The sequence below is a fragment of the Schistocerca nitens genome, chromosome 4, assembly GCF_023898315.1.
Source record: "Schistocerca nitens isolate TAMUIC-IGC-003100 chromosome 4, iqSchNite1.1, whole genome shotgun sequence".
In the NCBI taxonomy this organism is placed as follows: domain Eukaryota; kingdom Metazoa; phylum Arthropoda; class Insecta; order Orthoptera; family Acrididae; genus Schistocerca; species Schistocerca nitens.
In genome coordinates this window covers 537,547,344-537,561,130 of record NC_064617.1, presented here as the reverse complement: position 1 = coordinate 537,561,130, position 13,787 = coordinate 537,547,344, and positions in this window count along the sequence as shown.

Below are 13,787 nucleotides of genomic sequence, written 5' to 3'. Positions count from 1 at the left end.
GGGGGAACACGGAACTTTGGACAGGCTTCCTGCGCTGGAGCAGTGCGGAGAAACCGTTCGGACGGGGCGCCAAGCCGAATATCGCTCACAATTTGCTTTTGCGGATTTCTATTAAATTTTAACTTCCAACCGTACCGGTGGTCTTGCTTGTACGAGAACAATCATTTAATACTTTCAACAATTTTAATAATTTTTATGAGAAAAGTTAGCTGTTTTAATTATGGTGAACTTTTATTAGAAGTTCAGGTGGACCAATCAGAATCGAGCAGGAGGAGACAGGCGCGAAACGTCGGTTAAGCGTATGCAAGAGTCACGATCGGGACTGAAAGGTATAAAGACGTGTGTTATAAATGTTAGGACACTGGTTGATAGAAATATTTCGTGTGATATTGCCGGAAGATATATAAACTAAATTTTAAAGCACATTGCGTGCAATGAGAGTGTTAATTACGGTGTTCAAAAAATACTGCAGATCTCAGATTTTACTGTTACTGGCTCTGTGCTTCTACAGGCTGTTCATGGTAAAGGTTGAATAAATTTGGAGAGGCTTTTGTGACATTCTAAGTCAGTGTCCGTTTCTTTATTTCGGCTGGGTCGTAATCTGGAATTCTGATTTTGCACCACTGTTCGTCCTTGCATCATTCTCTTATAGGAGCAACGAACTCGCGACCTGCTGAGAAGAGGAATCCGATAGGGACGTCTACAGTATCTACAAACAGCACCCACGAGACATCTATAGAAATCATCAGCTGAGCCTAAACACCTCCAGATAATCAGTGAAGATACTGGGCGCAAATGCAGAACAGTGTCAGAGACTTTAATTTCCTAGCGTCAATGCTATCTTTATGTAATCAAAATGGTAAAATCCAGTGCCACGTGGAATAATATGTGGAAGTAGAAGTCTGTATACCAATTGACAACCTCGATAAAGCATCTCCAACCACGGTTTTTCTTCCTGGTTGATATCTTCTTTCAAAATTATAACAGTGTACCTAGTAAATCTACAATGTGTTCACCTACAATCATCCAAGAAAATCAGAACCTTATGGTCTGTATAAACGATCACAATCCTACCAAGAAGATAGTTTCTAAATTTTCCAAAAGCCCAAACTACAGCTAGGGCCTCTTTTTCTGTAACCGCATATTGTCACTCCCATTTATTCAATATACGACTCACAAAACTAATGTTACTCCACTCACTTCCCTCCACCGTTTCTATCACCTGCTTCTGCAGAAATGCCATATTCTGAACTGTCAGTAGCAATGGAAATATCCTTAGAAAAATCGGGGTGAGCTAGCCTGATATCACTGCGTAATGTATTTTTTATTTCCTGAAATGCTTGTTTACATTGATCGGTCCGTGTGAAAGGGCATTCTTTTTAGTTAATTCTAACAAAGTTGGTGCATTAATAGCCTGATTGTATGCAAGTCTCCTATGGAAATTACACAAACCAAGAAATACTTTTATCTGTTTTCTTTTCATGGGCTCAGTTGCTTCGTTTATGGCTTGTATCTTTTATGGATTTGGTCTAATCCCATCTGCGGGAATAAACGTGTCTCAAGAATTTGATTATATTCCTCCAAGTCTCTCAGTTTTTGATATTTACAGTAATATTATTATTAGAAAATGCACTCAGAACTCGACCTAGAATCTCATTATGTTCTTCCCGTGTACTTCCGGAATTAACACATCGTCTACATAACAAGTCACCCTTGCCAGTAATTCTTCTCTTAGTACCTCATCTAACATCCGAATAAAGGCTGACACAAATATTTTCAGTCCAAGTGGTACCACATTAAAATAATAATACCGTCCCATAAAAACAAAAGCAGTATACTTCCTACATTCCTCTGCTAATGAAATCTGCCAAAAGCTAGATGTCACGTCAGTGTTAGTCATAATTTGAATGTTATTAAATTTCTTTATCAATTCTTCTAGTATCCGTGGTTTATCTATGTGTGGATGGTTATTTTATTTATAAATAATAAATTTCAGCAATCAGCCAGACCAAAAGGCATTACATGCATTGTCCAAAGAAGGATAGTGCATTGAGAATGGCTAGTTGCTAGCTGAAATCTAGATCTGCCAATAAAAATTCCAAAGGACGACTGATAGCTGAAATCTATTATTTACAAATCAAAATTACGACCGCTGCGTGCAACAGGCTCTGAATGGAGGGTAACCTGATGATTATTTTATTTATTGCCCTTGCATCCAATGTGATCCTTAACGATCCATCTCTTTTCAATGACACAAATAGCGGACTACAATAGTGGCTTTGTGAACTCTTAGTGATGTTCCAGTCTAAAATACGTTTTCCTTATCCACAGCCTCTCGTTTCGCCATAGGAATATTATATGGTCCCAACTTAAAAAGGCCTATAGTCCTTTACTTCAAAACAGAAAACATAATTCTTCCTGAGGTCTGGTTTTTCGGAAAACACTATACAATGTTTCCTCAACAATTCTTATCGTGTTCTCTTTTTATCATATCCAGTACCCTCAACATGGTCTATCTTGTCCTTAATTACTTCATCAATGTAATCTTGTAATGCCATTAGTCTTAACATAAATTTACAAATCCCATGTCCGTTATTTTCCGACAATTCCTCTTCATTATACGTATTACAGGTCATGTCATGCCCACCATTACCATACTCAGGATAATCATTAGTCCGCTTCTTCAATATTTTAACATGAGCCTTGCTCTGTTTATCTCTTGATACTACAAATTCCTCAAATATCAACTTACTTTCCCTGTCCCTTTTCTTAATTTTCACAATACCATTTGCAGAGTCTACCGCAGCACAATTGTTATTAACCAATTCATTTCTAATACATTTCAACACATAGTCCTTGAACAATCATCAGATTTACCTGAAACTTCTCCTCTTGTATCTTAACCTCCAACATTGCTTGATTCTTTATAACTTTACTCTTTGCGCCCACAGCCCCAATAATTCTTATCTCCTGTACCTGTAATTCTGGAATGTTATTACCAACTTTCAATTTTAAATAAAAGTTCTTCACTGACAGCTCAAATATCGCTCCCTGAATCCAAAATAGCTCTTATCTCCCTGCTATATCATTGCACTTTTAAAGTGGGTTGACAATCCTCATTAATTTCCACTTCTTCTTCAAACAATAGAGCTTCTCTAATGGCATCACATTCCTCGTATGCTACATAATTAACACTAACTGGTCGTTGTTCACTTTCAGTTCTAGATCGGACCTAATCTAAACTCCTGATCAGCTTTCCTGTCTTGGTCTGTCTCCCTCTCTCCTACACTGACTCCATCTGGCCTTCTTCTTTCCTCACCGTTTTTCACTGCTCTTGAATAATATATGAAATTACCTCCACGATTCATTCCTCTTCTTCCTCTGTTGTGGGGTCACCTATAATCGTCCCTACGATCACACCTTGCTCTCTCATCCCTCATTCTTTCAATCTCTATTGGTATGAATCCATCCATTACCTCGCCATCCCTCTTGATCAAGGAATCTACCTAACAATGAATCCAACTGTTCAAGTGCATGCAGCATACTGTCAACACTGTCTTTTGATATTCCTAATAACCTTTCTTGTACATCCACAGGCATATTAGATAACACAATTGAAATAAAATTCCTATCTTTTAACGGGTCATCTAAATACAGGTTCCTTTCCCAATAATTTTGAAATAACGCTTTATGACTTTGACACGCACTGTCAGCAAAGTTTCTTCCCATGAAAATGTCACTACACACACTATTTTGAGCAGTAGGTGACCAGTATTGGCTAAGAAAGGCATTGACGAATTCGGTCATATGTGTTACATTCCCCATGACAATGCCCCACCTTCTAATCGACTAATAATACAACCAGTTTTCTTCTTGTTATCCCATACCTTAGGTAAAGCATTTTCAAATTCTTCAGTAAATGCAACAGGTTGGATTACACCTCTTGTTGAGAACTGGTGGAACTTGCCCATCTGCAAGAAACTGTCATAAATTGCTTAAGAATGACTCACTCCACCGCGGTTCTTTTCTTGCAAATCTACTTTCTCATCTACTGTTCACATATATGCTTCAATACTTATAGTTTTACCCTGACAAAATTTGGCTAAGCTATCTAACTTATGAATGACCGTCGCAACAGTTGACGTTGTTTCATTTATCTGTCCATCATGCTTCTGAATTTTATTTGTATTGGTAGTAATCCCTTCTGACAATTACTCTTCCGTTTTCTCCAACGACATGCTTGACTGATCGACTCTTGTGTTTGTTTTCTTATTTTCTTCCATAAACATAGTTTTCACATCTGTCATTTCAGAACTAAATTTAGGTAACTCATCCCTAAATTTCTTCCTCATTTCTTCATAGGAGGTGATCAGCCGATCAATCCACTCATTAGATTTTTGTTCAGTGATTCAATTTTCTTATTAGTGTGTTCAATTTTTGCCCCAAGTTTTTATCTAACCTTTTTATAATTTTTTTACCCTCTGTCCTCAGTTCTTTCCTAGTCTTTTTGTTAGTTTCATGTAACTCCATAAAATGTCGATGATTTTGTTATGACATTCGCCTCAGAAGATGGAACTCTTCTCCAAGATCATGGTTTTTTGGAGTCCCAACACTAACTTCATCATCACCACTCAACAAATTCGTCCAATCAGGACCATTTCTGATCCTCCATTTACCTCAACGTCCGTGTTATCCAGCTCTTGTCCCCCATTAACTTCACTGATACAATTCAAATTGTCGCTAACAAACTGATTCTTATTCACCTCACCGGTGTCAGCAGTAGGTACATTATAAGATTCCCCTAATGCAACCAAATTATCACACTCATTAATTATCAATTCATCCATATTGTCCCCACTAATAGAAGCATCTCTTTGAACGGGTATGTCATCACCCATGTTATGATTTACAGACTCCAGTCTGTCTTAAATAATGTAGCACTATTCCAAAAAGAAATAAAATGCAAAATTTATGAAATCTAAATCCGGTACCGCCAAATCAAGGAGCACTGCTGAATAAAGGTGAGCGTAATGCCCATAGAAGGCTTCTGCTATATCTACTTGTTCTTCCACTTGTCGACCGTCGTCCGTTATCATGTCGGTTACCAGCGCCCTACGGCGCCTCCTGCGCTCTAAGAGCATGTGGTGCATAGATGGCCTTTCTGATTGTAGTCTGTCTAGATCACGCGACCGTATAACAGCGCCCTGTCGCTTTCTCGCGATTGACAACGATCTGCTTGTCAGATGAGGGCTCCATAGCAAGACATTCCCGTAGGACGGTGTAATAAAAGTTTTCCGTGCTCCTCCTCAATGATGCCAACGTTTCCCGGCCGTAAGCCATGAAGGTGCGCCTAAGAGCAGGCTTCGCACATTCAATCCACCAACTGAGGGTCGATTGGTAACGACTACGGCGCTGTAAGGACGCTTTCCACGACTCTTCGATAGTACCTTTACATGCCGACTCGTCCAGATGGGCGACGTTCAGTTTCCAGGGGGACCTACTGCGCCACACACGTGCAGGTTAGAGGGCAATGATGAAAATATAGGCTGTGTGGTCGGTGAATGTAGTGGGCCAGAGCTCTGCTCCTCTCGTCGCCGTCGAAAGGGTGCTTGTCACGTAAATCCTGTCTAACCGACTTGACGAATGACTTGTATAATGGGTGTAACCAGGAGCTGGGCCATGGAAGTGGCGCCACGTGTCGAGCAGGTGGAGGTCACGTACTAGCATTTCCAATTCCGCGCACGAGACGTGATGTGACTGCTGATCAGACGGAGATAAAGTACAGTTAAAATCGCCTCCGATCACCATATCGTCTATGCGGCCCATACAGAGACGCGTAATATCCACCGAAAAAAAGCGGGCTCGATCTCTCCGTCTCCCTGATCCTGAAGGGGCATAGACATTGATGAATCGTACGTCGTTGACAGTTACGGCCATGGCTCTTTCACTCGGTAGGTACAGTACGTCCGCAGCCGCCAAGCCTTCCCGTAACAGGACAGCCACACCACGATCGATAGACGAGGCGTGGGAGATGTGGGCGGTATATCCGTAGCAGTCAGGGAAACTAGCGACACATACTTCCTGTAAGAGTGCCATGTCGATATCCACCGCATCCAGCATACGTTGTAGCATTGTCAGTTTGTGTCGTGCCCTTATCGCATTGATATTGATTGTGGCAAGGCGAAAGGTGTGCTGCCTAGCTTCTCCACCAAGGGCAGACGCCATGGTAATCGAAGATAACTGCAAGAGATGCCGGACCCAACGAACCCGTTACAGATTATGAGTCTTTCACGCTAGGAGTTGCATCCCCAATGCCACTCCCTTCCCTATCACCCGTGCTTCCCCCAGAAAGTTCCTCAACATCGTCCGACCACTGTGGATGCAACACGATGCTGTGTAGCTGATCGGCACCTGAATCACTTTCACCCACGTCGTCTTTGGAATAGGAAAGCCGCGGTCGGGACAATGTATGCGTCCACGTCCATCGCGTCCTGAATGTTACGTTGCGTCTGGATTCCATGGGACTGTTGCTGCTGTTGTTGCTATCGAGGGGGCGACATCTGGGTTGGCATCGGGGGTCCTTCCTCTTCCTCCCTTGGTCGTTTTGACGTCGATGGATGTGCCCGACCTCCCGTTTCTTCCTCATCTATGGTGCGCATCGTCGTCTGAGCGTACGTGAGGGGCAGGACTGTCGTCTGCGTCGTCGAAACGGGAGTCTCCCACTGGTGTCTGCGTAAGTCTACATTGTAAGCAGCCTGATCGAACGTGGCCTTCCTGCCCACGTCCGGAACAGGTAGGCGGTTGACCGTCATACATTATGACTGCACGACAGCCACCGATGTTCAAATAGCACGGTACATGTTTCTTGAGCTCAAGTTTAATTTGGCGCACACCATTGTATACCTTATACGTCGAAAAAATTTGCCACTTTTCTGCAACGTGGCTGATGACATTGCCATATGGTCGGAAGGTGTCCTTGACAACTTCCTCTGGGACCTCGTAGGCGAGCTAAAAAACCGTTAAAGTCCTCAGGCCCATGCCTGCATGATTCACCGTCACTGCACCGATATGCCCATCAGAATGTTTAAATCTGAGAGAGTTCGCGTATTTAGACACCACTATCGAGCAGACCTCTGCACTGATCATTTTAACATAAACCACGCTCGCCGTTATAGAAAAATGTATACCGCCGACAGTCGCTGGATCTAAAAGTAGATCGTCGCGTATAAACTGTTCTATTTCATAGGCTCGTGGACGCGCGTGATCTGGTTGGAAAGTAATTCTGATCGTATCGTGGCGCCATGTGTGTGCCATAGTCGCACTGAACTTGGAACAAATACAACTCACACCGCGGGAAGGTAACACAAGCAAGCGCTCACGGTCGCGCAAAGCGGGACGTAGCGTACGTCCTCGCCCCACCGCTGCCGAAAGCAGACTGAACCACTCAGCTACCAGGGGCGGAGAGTCTGGTACTAAATAATTATTATACGTTAATTAATACTTTTGTCTGTACTACAGGTGGGCCGAGGCAAACATTTGTTATTTAGAGTGCAGATTAAGGTTATACTGTTGCTGTGGTTTGACCTATCTCAGCACTGGATTTTGTTTTGCTATCACGGCCAGCGTTCAGTGCTACTGACCAGTTTAGGTCAGCACCTTGATGTTTGGACACAGGCATCGAATGTATTAGAAGGGTCAGACATCATTTCAGAAAGCTTTACCTTCATGTATTCTGTAAATTAGTGTTTTTTAGCTGCCCTGTTGTCACGATCAAAGGAGTTAAGCGTTTAAATAATTTCAAAACCCTTGAAATTTTACGACTGTTTGTGTGGTTCTTTCATTTGTTTGAATCTTAAAGGCTGCTTTTCTCCATGCTATACTTTGCTTGTTTAATACTGTTATTTTATTTTACTGTGGCTTTACCTTGGACGCCGTTATTGTTTTACGTAATTTCGAGCTGTTATAAATTTGAGAGCATTTGTTGTTCCCTTGGACAGTTAAAAGGTTGCTCATGTAATTTCAAGCTGCTAAAATTTGAGTCCGCTCACTGTTTCCTGGAACATTGAAGTAAAAAGAAGGTTTTTAACTTTGTTTCAGTCGTAAGGGTTTAGTTAATGTCAATACTTTTAAATTCTGAGAGTGAAGTAAGTGTTGTTCCTTTTAATAGTGAGTGATGTTTTAAATTACTCAAAGTTCAGTCCTTCCACTCAACAGCATTTGTTGGTGCCACTTAGGCGCAATTAGCGGGCTCATTTGGTTGTTTCAGAACGTGGTTGTACTGATAAAGAAAGGGGAGGTGGGCTCTTTTCTCTTGCTGAAATAAACATCATTCCCCATTTATTGTACTACATTTTACTAGCGTTAAACAATAGTGTCAATTCATTTTGTGTTTCAGGAAGTCATTAAGCAGTATGGACTCGAGACGTTCTCAAAATTTCTTCTCTGAATCGTGACCAGTTGCTGTACGTACTTCGAATTCGTGAACAAGAGGGGAACGGAAGCGAAGCTGCATTGGCCGCGTTCGATAGATGTGTGAGTCTCATAGCTGACAGCATTGGCAAGGTAGGTTCAGTCAGTTTCTGTAGCTCTTCTTGGTTTACGCGAGAACGTTGATTTTCTCGAAGCCAGGAATCTTACCCGACAAAAAGATGCACAGAGTCCAAGCTCAACTTAGCCATTGGGCTACTCGTCTTAAGTCGATAAGACAGCTGCAAACTAGTGAAGAACAGGCCAGTGTTATTGATCACTTACTTATCCAACGTGAGTACTTGCAAATTCGGATGAGTGTTCTGGTCTTGGTCGATATGGGAGCGGTGAGTTAAGAGGATAGTTCAGCCTTTAGCCAGCAAGAGCTGGTGAATGAGTGCCGACCGGTGTGGCGGAGCGGTTCTAGGCGCTTCAGTCTGGAACCGCGCGACCGCTACGGTCGCAGGTTCGAATCCTGCCTCGGTCGTGGATGTGTGTGATGTCCTTAGGTTGGTTAGGTTTAAGTAGTTCTAAGTTCTAGGGGACTGATGACCTCAGATGTAAAGTCCAATAGTGCTTTGAACCATTTGAGCTGGTGAATGATCATAGGGGACAGGAGACAGAAAATTGACCCGTCATTGAATCTTTTGTCAGATTGCCCAATCCTATTGTCCATTTACTTCAGGGAATCGCAGAACTTTCCATTGAACAGATTGTTGAGGTAGTTTATTCTGTTGTTAACTGTCCGTTTTGAGTTTCACGCCGAAGCCTTGGCCATCTCGCATGGCGTCATTATCCAGCTGCTGTACGCATTAACTCCGGGGTTACTGAGCAGATTTGTTTCGGACGTTTCGCAGGACGGGGATCGGGGGAGGGGGGGGGGGGGCTTGGCGAGACCTGAGGAAACGTTCAACTTAAATTATCTCTCAGGATTAAAACTGAATTTGTGCGTGAACATTTATGCCGCGTGCAGTTACCAGCTGAGATGCTGGCGAAGTGTATTGAAGAAATCTGCACTGCAAGCTGTGCTTCGAAGGCATGAAGCCAGACGACCGTCTGCCGTCTACCTTTAAGAAGCTAGATGCCTTAGTTTCTATCATAAACGACCTGCAGTTCGCTGATGGACAACGTGAAGGGCCTGAAGAGCTTTACGATGCCAGTGAGTTCGTCAGAGGGAACATGAGGATATCCCTCCTACTACACCTAAGCAGATGGTTTGTTTCTGGTGTGGCAAGGGTGGACATTTTGTGCATGAGTGTTTGGCAAAGTGTGGCCCGCAGCTCAACAGTTGACGCCACCAGAAAGGAACCGAGGCGATGTGGTGATATTAGGCCGGTAACGAGTCAGGTTCTTCCCTGTGTTTGTGGAGAACTTGACCATGAGCCCGTGTCTTGCTTGATTCTGGCAGCACTGTTTCCCAGCTGCATTATGATTGGTATCTTCAATTTAGAGGATGTGTATGTTGCCTCCCTTACATTCTTCATTTCAGACGTATCGAACTGTCAATAGAGAGACATTACCTCTGGTGAGTGGTTTGCGCCGGAAGCTTAGAATTCCAAATTTCTTGTGGCCTATTGATTTGCTTGTAGTTCAGAATTTGTGTGTCAATCTTCTTGTGTGGAGTGAGTTCATACAATGGACTGGATTGGTCCTTGATTACGCTGGGGTTTTCTTTTTTAAATTTTGCTCTCATGAGAGATTTGCATTATGTTCTAGTTAAGGTCTTTGGAGGGTGAGTAGTGTCAAGTCTCAAAATTCAGACTTTGAGGTTAGTTATCTGAGATCCGCTGAGGCTGATCAACTTTTAAAGGTTCTTGGTCGGTTCCTCAAGACGCTTACTAATAAGTTGGAGTTGAAACTTCCTGGCAGATTAAAACTGTGTGCCCGACCGAGACTCGAACTCGGGACCTTTGCCTTTCGCGGGCAAGTGCTCTACCATCTGAGCTACCGAAGCACGACTCACGCCCGGTGCTCACAGCTTTACTTCTGCCAGTACCTCGTCTCCTACCTTCCAAACTTTACAGAAGCTCTCCTGCGAACCTTGCAGAACTAGCACTCCTGAAAGAAAGGATATTGCGGAGACATGGCTTAGCCACAGCCTGGGGGATGTTTCCAGAATGAGATTTTCACTCTGCAGCGGAGTGTGCGCTGATATGAAACTTCCTGGCAGATTAAAACTGTGTGCCCGGCCTGAGACTCGAACTCGGGACCTTTGCCTTTCGCGGGCAAGTGCTCTACTTTGGAAGGTAGGAGACGAGGTACTGGCAGAAGTAAAGCTGTGAGCACCTGGCGTGAGTCGTGCTTCGGTAGCTCAGTTGGTAGAGCACTTGCCCGCGAAAGGCAAAGGTCCCGAGTTCGAGTCTCGGTCGGGCACACAGTTTTAATCTGCCAGGAAGTTTCATATCAGCGCACACTCCGCTGCAGAGTGAAAATCTCATTCTGGAAACATCCCCCAGGCTGTGGCTAAGCCATGTCTCCGCAATATCCTTTCTTTCAGGAGTGCTAGTTCTGCAAGGTTCGCAGGAGAGCTTCTGTAAAGTTTAGAAGGTAGGAGACGAGGTACTGGCAGAAGTAAAGCTGTGAGCACCGGGCGTGAGTCGTGCTTCGGTAGCTCAGATGGTAGAGCACTTGCCCGCGAAAGGCAAAGGTCCCGAGTTCGAGTCTCGCTCGGGCACTCAGTTTTAATCTGCCAGGAAGTTTCATATCAGCGCACACTCCGCTGCAGAGTGAAAATCTCATTCTGGAAGTTGGAGTTGTTAGTATAATTAAATACATTAATAAAACCGACAAACTGCAGGGGTGGATTGCTGACTGGAAATGTAGGAAGAAAGGTCCTATGAACATACGTTCACAAATGCATTGTTGCCACAGTAGATGGCGCTGATCATGCGCCATATTTTCCTCGCCTGTTACAGACTGTGTGATTGACGCAGCGTACTGTAAGCAGCAGAATGGTCTAGTATTCATATCGGGAACAAACTGAGATGGTGTTTTGTATGGCCCAACAGGTGGAGAGGCATAACCCGGTCCTCCAGATCTGGTGTACGCACAGTCCTCCTGCACGTTCGTCTGTCTGAAAGGACCCAGGATCATGCAAACGCCCAAAAAGGACTTGAAATGTGTGATGTGATTGGTGTCTGTAAGGGTACTTGTTTTGGTTTCGATGTGCTGCCTCTCGACCGTTTCCATCTGCTTGGCCGTACTGAAACACTATCTCGGCTTGTTCCTGACATGGATACCAGACTGCTCTGCTGCTTACAGTGCACTGCGTCAATTACACAACCTGCTACACACAAGGAATATACGGCACGTGGTCAGAGGAACTTTCATTAGCGCTATCTACTGTGGCATATGTTCACAGTCCATTTTTTCCACCATTTCCTGTCAAGAATCCATCCCTGCTGCTTGTCAGTTTTATTAATGTTCACCCTGTATAATTTCAGGCTAATGGATGATGTTGCTGTTAGTTTCTGTATACACTGTCCTAAGATGAAGGTCTGCCATGGGCTAGTGAAAAGTATGCTCCATGACGGGGTTATCAGGCCTTCAACATCCCTATAAGCCTCCCCTATGTTTTTAGTTCCCAAGGGACAAGCACGGGATTATGAAGTGGTTGTGGACTATAGCGTATTAAATTAAAATGTTATCTTGGAATCTGTCCCTCTTCCTGATCTTCATAAATGTTGTATCTGACTTGCTAGGGCTTGATCTCAATCAAGCTTACTACTCTAAACGTTTACTACTTTCCATACAGACTGGAATCTGTACAACTTCCTCTTGGATTGTCAACCAGAGATGCTGTTTTGTCACGTCTGTTATATATTTGTGTTGGGCTATCTAGAATTTAAGTCAATCTATGATTTCTTACATAATGGTGTGATCTACAGTGCTATTTTTGCCAAACACTTGCAACACTTGGACCCTTCCTCGTCTTTGTGGAGCCGGGCGTACTGATAAAGCATCTAAAATTACCGTGCCTCTCGACAGATCTCCTGTGTGGTGCACCTAGTACCGGCGGTGGGTGTCAGAATTGGATGACGAACAGCGGACTTGGGGTTTACGAAAGTTTCCTCACCTAAAAATAAGTAGGGGGTTGCCGACTTTATCAGAATGGCCAATATCCGTCGTAAATTCATACCTAAATCGCTTAGTTGGCGGTTCCTCTTAATAACTTACGTAAGATTCAAATGGTACAAATGGCTCTGAGCACTATGGGACTTAATATCTGAGGTCATCAGTCCCCTAGAACTTAGAACTACTTAAATTTAACTAACCTAAGGACATCACACACATCCATGCCCGAGGCAGGATTCGAACCTGCGACCGTAGCAGTCGCGCGGTTCCGGACTGAAGCGCCTAGAACAGCTCGGCCACCGCGGCCGGCTAACTTACGAAAGAAAGGCGAAGCTTTTAACGGGGGTGAAAGTCATCAGGCCTCCTCTGAAATCATTACGACATCTACCAGCAACGCTTCTGTTTTGGCTGTTCCTAATTTTGATCTCTCTTTCAAAACGATACATAAAATTCTGGTGTTGTGGCTGTTCTCCTGCAAGAACATCATCCAGTCGCTTATGCATAGAGGGAATTATCGCCAACGGAGCTTAAGAACTCCTTGTATGAGTGGGAAGTTCTAGCAGCTCTTTTCCCCTTGGAAAAATTTAAATTGCATCTAGAACACAGTGAATTTGTTTTAGAGACCGACAATCAAGCCGTGGGGTGGGTCTTAGCTCGCATCAGGAAGACATGCTGTATTGCTCGGTGGGCCTTTTGCATCTCGACTTTCTGTTTTAAGGATAAGCACATCAGCCCAACAACCGAATCGCTGACGCCGTGAGTCCTATTTTTGAAAAAGACAATCAGAACGGCCAGAATGCGCAGGAAACGCAGCAGTTTGCTTGGATTTCCGGAGTGTTAACTGAGGTGACAGAACTCTTTGGAGATCTTAAGGGTGAACTGGACCAAGACATTTTAATCCTGCCTATTAAACACGGCAGGATACAGGTGCCAGGATATACCTCGAATAAAAGCATTGTGTGTTGTCGAAGCAGAGAGGATAAAACCTTTAAAATCTGCCTTCCCATGGAGTTAGTGCTCCCTATATTTCATTATCTTCATAATTTTTTGATTATCGCTCCCTTGGACGATTTCCAGAACTAAGTAACATGTAATATGGATTTCATTTTATACGGATGTTCGGCGTTTAGTCAGGGAGTGTGAGCTGTGTAAGGCAACTAAACCTAATTCCAACTCAGACAAGGGCTTTTTGCAATGAACACTAAAGAGCCATCCTAGGTATAAACTCTACTGATTATGTGGAACCA